The sequence below is a fragment of the Gossypium arboreum genome, chromosome 7 (genome assembly GCF_025698485.1).
Source record: "Gossypium arboreum isolate Shixiya-1 chromosome 7, ASM2569848v2, whole genome shotgun sequence".
NCBI classification, from domain to species: Eukaryota; Viridiplantae; Streptophyta; class Magnoliopsida; order Malvales; family Malvaceae; genus Gossypium; species Gossypium arboreum.
The window spans coordinates 80,568,805-80,576,319 of record NC_069076.1 but is presented as its reverse complement, the minus strand read 5'-3'; the positions used below and the strand labels follow the sequence as shown (position 1 = coordinate 80,576,319).

Here is a 7,515-nt window from a genome sequence, read left to right as displayed (position 1 = left end):
ACAATCTGGGATGACAAAGTTAAGTAAGGAATTATGAAATACTAATATGGTCAAATGGTAAAAATTGTAATGGAAATGAACTTATATTTTGATAGTTGAAAGTTTAGCATGGCATATTTATATTGAGTTGGTGAATGTAATATAGTATGATTGGTATATATGTATATACATGTCATGAAAAGGTTGAAACTTGAATTATGCTTGATTTCATTTGTATTATGTTAATGCTTTTATTTTTTTGACTTGAATTATGAATGTACTATTGAACTTTATCACTCAACATACGGTTTGTTTATTTCATGCGCAAGTATTAGTGAATCTCAGAGTTTCAAGAAGTAATTCAAATTCCAAACAGCAGCCCTCGACTCAACCATGTTTGTACAGTTTCTTTATGTTTGAATATATGACATATATCTAGGGTTTGGAGTCGGTTTTGTATCAAAAATGATCTTTTTGAATTCTGAATTGACAATGTAGTTTGAGTTTAATGTTTATAACTTGTTAAATGCATATATGAGTTTAGCAAGTATTTGAAAAGGGTTAAATGGTTGAAAATTTGCAATAGAGCATATGTTGACTTGGTTTTAAGTTGAACCATTAGTTAGGTGATTTTGAATGAAAACGTTGATGAAATGGACTTATTTGAGTCAATTAAAAGCATGTATTTTTTTAAATGGTGGAAATAAACAATGGTCAATTGTACTGGTTGTATGTGAATTACTATTTCATAATTTTATGGAAACAGTGAGTGGCGTTGTGACATCAAGCTCTCAACGTCGCGACGATAGCAAGTTAGTGAGTTATGTTGTGACCTGGAACCCTCGAAGTTGCAATGTCAATCCAATAGTTTAGAATTTTTACATTTTAGATCATATTCGACCTTGAGTTATCAAAAGAGCTTTCGTAAGCTTGTATAAAACCCGAAAATGATTGTAAAATATACTGTGAATGTGTAATATACTTATGAACATGTATAAATGGTTAAATGGCGTTGTAATCTGTCATAATTGTTCCAACAACGAATGTGACATCTCGTAACTTAGACCGTTAATTAGATCAGGTATGAGATGTTTAAGATAGTCTCTATCTTCTTTTCCAACAACTTTAATTTATTGGAAGAAATGTATTATGGTAACGAAGACCCGAAGGAACATGTTGAGCAATATAATGATTTTACGGAGATTCTAGGTGTCTCGAATGCATTGCAGTGTAGAGTCTTCCCAATCAACTTAAAAATTCATGCTAGTACTCCTCACTTCCTACAAGATCCATTTACAATTTTAGCTAGCTAAAAGACCTTTTTGCAAGACACTTCCTACCTAACAAAGATGTAGGGAAGACCAAAACTAGCTTGCTAGGGATCAAGCAAGAAAAGAGAGAATCTATCAGGGCCTTTACTCGGTGATTCAGCACAACAACGGTGGGGTGTCGATGTCTGACAGGCAATTGGGATACACAAGCTTACATTACAGGCTTGTGACACAACTACCTCAAATATATCTTACCAACGAAAAGCCAAAGTCACTTAGCATGAGTACGATAAGACGAACAGGTTTGCAAAACCAGAGGATGTTGAACAAGCTCACAAAACCTATTTTCTCTCACAAACAAAAGCTTCGACGACAACTGAAGGGGTTAGCAAGGAGGTAAAGACTAAAATAGGCGAACCCTTGCACTCGACGTAAACAAAGGGGTTGTTTTCTCCTTTGTCTCGGCAGCGCAGAGTAGAAAGGCATTTGCCAAACGAGCCCAGAAGATAATTGCATTTTGACGGTAACCAAGACCAGCAAACTAGAGCCCCTTCATAAACTCCGCTAAACTCTTCTACAGCATAAATCTTGCAAGGTAGAAAAGGAAGGTATTCTAGAGCCTCCTCTTCCAATGAGGCCAATGTTCTCACTGGTGCAAATTTCATGGGGAGGTAGAGCACAAAATAGATGATTTTGTATGCCTGAGATGCAATGAAGGAAGCAGTTCAACGTGGTCATTTGAACCACTTTATAAGGCAAAAATTAAAGCTGTGGGGTACCTCACGAGATAAAGATGATAAGGCAGAAAGGAAAAAGCTAGCTAGAGGAATAATTCGCATGATAACAAGGGTTACTGATTGGATGGCAGCCGGTTCTAAAATGAAAACTTCTTCACACAGCGTCATGTTAATGAGCGCAACAATCAAAAGGTCTTGGCAAACTGAGAACTAGAAGGTAAATTTTGACAACTGCGATTTGGTTACGGTACTAGATGAGGTGGGTAATGAACCTTTGGTGGTAACTGTGATTGAATTGAAGGCGGATTTTTTTTTTCTCTGGATCAAGACGGATTGAGCAAGTCTCGGGTCGGGGTCAGATCGAGCAAAAATTCACCCCGTCCGGTCTCCATCTCTATTCATCTTGAGTCCATCTACCCATTCGGCTCTCTGTCCTAGAATGGGTGAATCGAGCTTCCTCGACACAACTCGCTCTTATTCTTTTTCACTTTCGTTGATACCATGCAACAGCAATGGTGCGGTGAACTTGGATAGATTATATAAAAATAAAACTCTCAGATTAGATCACCGTTGATTTGCCAACTTAAGATGAGGTGAACGGCTCTTGTAAATATTCTGGAAAATCGGTTCTTCAGAAGGGACAATGGGTGTAGTACCGCTGGCTCTCCCTAATCTTTGCCCATCCAACAAGTTTTTCGCTCAAAACCCAAGGCAGATTCAATAGCTTGCTCTATCACCCCCTACTTCTTCTCTTCCTATGCAAAATTTTACTCCAACAGACTGGTGATTAATATCTGCACGAAAAGTGTTCGACAAAATGCGTGAGAGGAACCCGGTTACATGGGCTTGCTTGATCTTGGGGTACAACCAAAATGGAATGCCTAATAATGCGCGTGAGGTTTGTGAAGAGATAATTTCTATGGGTGTATAGCCTCTCGTGATGCCTTCGACAGTGTTCTTCGAGCTCGGATCATGTGGTCTTCGTTATGGTTTGCAAATTCACAGGTTGACTTCGAAATCTCAATATTTGTTTGGTATAATTGTTTGCGATATGCTGATATTTTTGCATGGGAATTGTTTAGGGTCCATTGCCAATGTACGTTGCATTTATAATACTAACAACAAACATATTTTTCTAATTTATATATTTTATTTGTATAATGAAAAAAATTATTATGAAATAATCCATACAATTATTTGAGTTCTGTGTATTCTTTTGGAGGCTAGTATGGATTTATAATCATAAACTTGGTGTCACATTCCTGGAAGTATCGTTATCAATGCTAGATTATTGGTACTTTTTTCCATAAAATGGGGTTTTTAATGAAAAAATACCGATTTTTATAAACCATTCAAATTCTTTTGATTTCCCCAGAAGTTATGGAACACCAAGTTCTTTTACTATATATATTTTTTGAAGTATAATTCATTATTACCTTCAACTTAAAAAAAGAAAAAAAGAAAAAAAAGTTCATGGTGTTTGTTCTTTTGGGAGTTATCTTGTCAAAGAATATTTTGCCTGTGCAATGCTTGTAAATTCATCATATATCCTAGAATCATCTAGTTGCATAGTTTACTCTTCTTTGAGATTCTTATATCATGAATTTCTTATTGTAGATCTGATCATTGATACATTTCTTAATTGCTTTTTTGATAAGAGAATTATTATTGCTCGAGTCAACTTGATGATGAGAAGAATGTTTCTTTTGAATCCCTTTTAATTTCTTTTCCATATTTTACCATTGAGCCATTTAGTTCAGGAGAATGCCCACTTGCTTTGTTTCGTTCCAGATCTGGAATCTTATAGTTTTACTTATTGATATTTCAAGTCAAAGGCTTAACTACAAACTGTTCATGATCGATTAAGCTAAAATTAGATCCTGATAAATCTCTTTTGTAGTAACTAGTAGTGGAGGTATTAAGGTTAAACAAAATTTCCTTTCTTCTTTATTAAGTACTTTGTTGCATAGCTTGGATTAATTTGTTTAGTACTCTTCTTTTTCTATGAACACATTGCTTGGCTGCTTACTTTATTATCTTGAGATGGTGTGATTAATGATAGAAAATAGTAGAGGGACTTGCATATGAATAATTTTATGAAAGAAAATTGACATTTCTATGGAACTTGAAGGATTTAAGTTTGAAGTGACCATGAAATTAAAAGGGTGTAAAGGTGGTGAAATGTGGCATTATTTTGCAGGTAATAACATGACAAACACGTGGGGATTTGTTCTTATATATGTAATAGTACCAGCTATTTATTATTACTGTTCAAGATCTTGTATCTGTTGTTTAGTTAGTTTAACTAGCCTTTGGATCAAATGAAGAAATTTAATCGTTGAATTATTTGTATCTGATTATTATGCTCTCTCTGATCAGTAGAACGCTTAGCAAGTTCATGGGATCTTTCCATTTTTTCATAAATTGATGTGCAATTAGATCATGATGTATCTATTCAGATCTTATGTTTTACTGGGGGTACTATGATGGCGGATCAATAGACTTCCTTTGTTAACAATTATGTTGGAAACACGTCTTTTGCTCAAAGTGCCGGAACAGAGGAAGATAACAGACATCTTTGTTCTCACACCCTCGGATGGTTACACTTCATTTATGGTTATTACCCAATATCCATGTCCTCACATCCATAGGCGGTTATCACCCAATGTAATTTCGTTGTTCTCACACAAAAGGGCGATTACACCCCATGGACGATATGCTTATCTATATTTGCCTATACATGCATATTTATGTACCTTTAAGAGAGGAAACTCATGACGGGTTCCCATAAATGGTTATACCTCCTCACGGATAGGTATATTCATATAATGTATATTGGCAGAAAAAGAACCCACGAAGGACTTCCACAGATGGATTTATTGTCCACATTTGTATCATATTTATAATTCTACATGTTACATTGTAATTCTACTTTCATCACGTAACCTCAAGCCGATTTGGTCGACAGTCGTGATTCAACATGACATTCATCACATAAGTCCGAACTGAGTAGACTTGACCGGCAGCTTTGATTTGACATGATTTTTAAACCAAATTTTAGAAATACCTTATTCAAATTAAATCCTTATGTACATGCCAAAGTCCTTCGAGTGATATATGATGTGAAGCTCTCAAATTTAAGCCTTATACTTTTTGCCGAATTCATTACCTACCCGTTTGAATCAATAACACATTACGCTCGAAGTGTTTAGTAAGTAGCCATGGATAAATCTACTTATCCTTTACTTTCTTAGTGCTGAGCCTATCTTAAATTTTTTATATTAATACTTTCAAGCCACATTTTAGTATTATTAACGCATTCGTCAAGTTAATGACTTTTAGGGCTCAACTTACATTTTCATACTTCATTAACTGATAACTATGAAATTCACATTTAATACTTTCATAAATGATTCATATAGCATTTAATCATTTATGTCTTACCTTTTGAATAGGGGTGAGCGTTTGATCGAATCGAACTGAATCAAATGAAAAAATTTCGAGTTAATCGAGTTGACGAATCATATTTTATCATCCTAATTTGATTTGAAATTTTCTCGAATCGAGTCGAGTGAGATGGAATTCGAATCGAATCGAATCCAATCGAATATGTTTGTTCGAGTTAAATTTTAAAAAAAAAAATTAAAAATTTGTCCACCTTAACCAAAATTTTTATTAACTTTCATCACCTTATAATTTATTTATTAATTTTTTTATATACGGGTTAGCTTCTTTGCTTACTTAGTTGTTTCAATTATCTTGATTCTTGTCACTATATATTTTGAAATTAAAAATATATTAAATGTAAAAATATGTTTTTTAATAAAAGTTATTTTAAAGATAAAATGTGAAATTGATTCCAATATAAAATTTTAACAATAAAATTTAATGGCATAATTAATAATTCAATTTTAATATAAATATTCAATATGACTAAATAATTCAATAATATAGATAATATAAAATGTGAAATTTAATTTAATAATATAACTAGTAGATATAAATAAAATTATTACTATTTATGTTTAGTGATTTTTTTTTTGGATAATTTTGATTTTTTATTTGAGAGTAAAGGGTGAGAAGTAAAAGTTTAGGGGGAAAATAAAAAGTTTTGGGGAATAAAAGTTTGAGGGAAAGTAAATAAGGGGAAGTAAAATTTTGGAGGGAAAATATTAAAAAAAATGGGGGGGATGAGTTTGGGGTAGATACGAGGTGGGATGGGAAGAAAGTAAAAAATTTAGGGGGAAAGTGAGAGGGAGTAAAAATTTTGGGGGAAAATAAAAAGTTTTGAGGGTTTTTAAGAGTAAAATTTTGAGAAAAAGTAAATGAGAGAGTAAAATTATGGTGTGAAATGGATTTTGGGTAGATTGGGGGTTGGGATGGAAGGAGAGTAAAAGTTTTGGAGGGAAAGTGAGAAGGAGTAAAAGTTTTGAGGGAAAAGTAAAAAGGTTTGGGAGTTTGGGGTAAAAATGTAAGATATTATAGTTTGATATTCGAATTATTCGAATTTGAAAACTCAACTCGATTCGAACTTAAAATTTCGAAAAAAATTCGAGTTGACTCGAATAACTCGAATAACTCAAATAACTTGATTCGTTTAATTCGAAATTCGAATTTTTTTTTTATTTTTTTGAATCGAATCGAGTTTTGCTCACCCCTACTTTTGAATGCTTTCATATATATATATATATTCGCACATATTCTTTACACATCACATTTTTATTTCCATTACTTTTACCAAGGCATGCATGATTATCAATTTCCTTAATATCAATAAGGACAGATTAATTACGCCACTTACCTTTAGAGCATATTATCATATTAATTTGTTATTAGCTTACTTCTTTATTTACTTTCTTTTCATCTCGTTTAGTTAGAAGACATTTAATTTATGATAATTTGTCTTAATTTTAGTCATTTATCGTCACATCTAAAGTTCATTAACAACATTTAATTCATTTTTGTCCACAATAAATTCTAGTGAAACATGACTTGGATACTTGGGAATCACACTCAAACTCCTCACATATTGTACTAGATGTGCATCAAATCTCAACACCATACATATACATATACATATAAAGGGCCAAAGAGTGCACCAAAGTGTTGTGCCGAAAAGGCACCACATCATATCATCGTGTTGTATCATATTGTCATTCCAAGGTGCACAACCTAATTCCTATTGACATGCTAATTGCATCCTCTATTATACTAAATCTACTAGGACACTTTACAATTATAATTAACATATATTCCTTAAAGCCATTAAAACACACATGTATAGATATAGATATAGATATAGATATAGATATATCATATAAGGGTACTTTAAGTGTTGTCACATACTTGTGATCAAATCCATTTTAATAAAGGTGTTATGAACATGTTCATTTTCATATGTGAGCACCATAGGTGCTTTGCATTTACAAACACATTTCACATTTCTTTAGGCTTTAAACACATGTCCATTTCATATAATAGTTTCAATTTATATAGAGTCATTCTTTTTATTTATCATTCACATAATA

General features: G+C 32.9%; 1 long non-coding RNA gene across 1 annotated transcript; it reads left to right on the top strand.

Annotated features, from left to right (window-relative positions):
- The first annotated feature begins 1,085 nt into the window (after positions 1–1,085).
- Positions 1,086–4,411, top strand: LOC108469770 (uncharacterized). The gene is made up of 2 exons (XR_001869194.2): positions 1,086–2,992; positions 4,188–4,411. It is a non-coding gene; the product is annotated as an uncharacterized LOC108469770 (long non-coding RNA).
- The last annotated feature ends 3,104 nt before the right edge of the window (positions 4,412–7,515 follow it).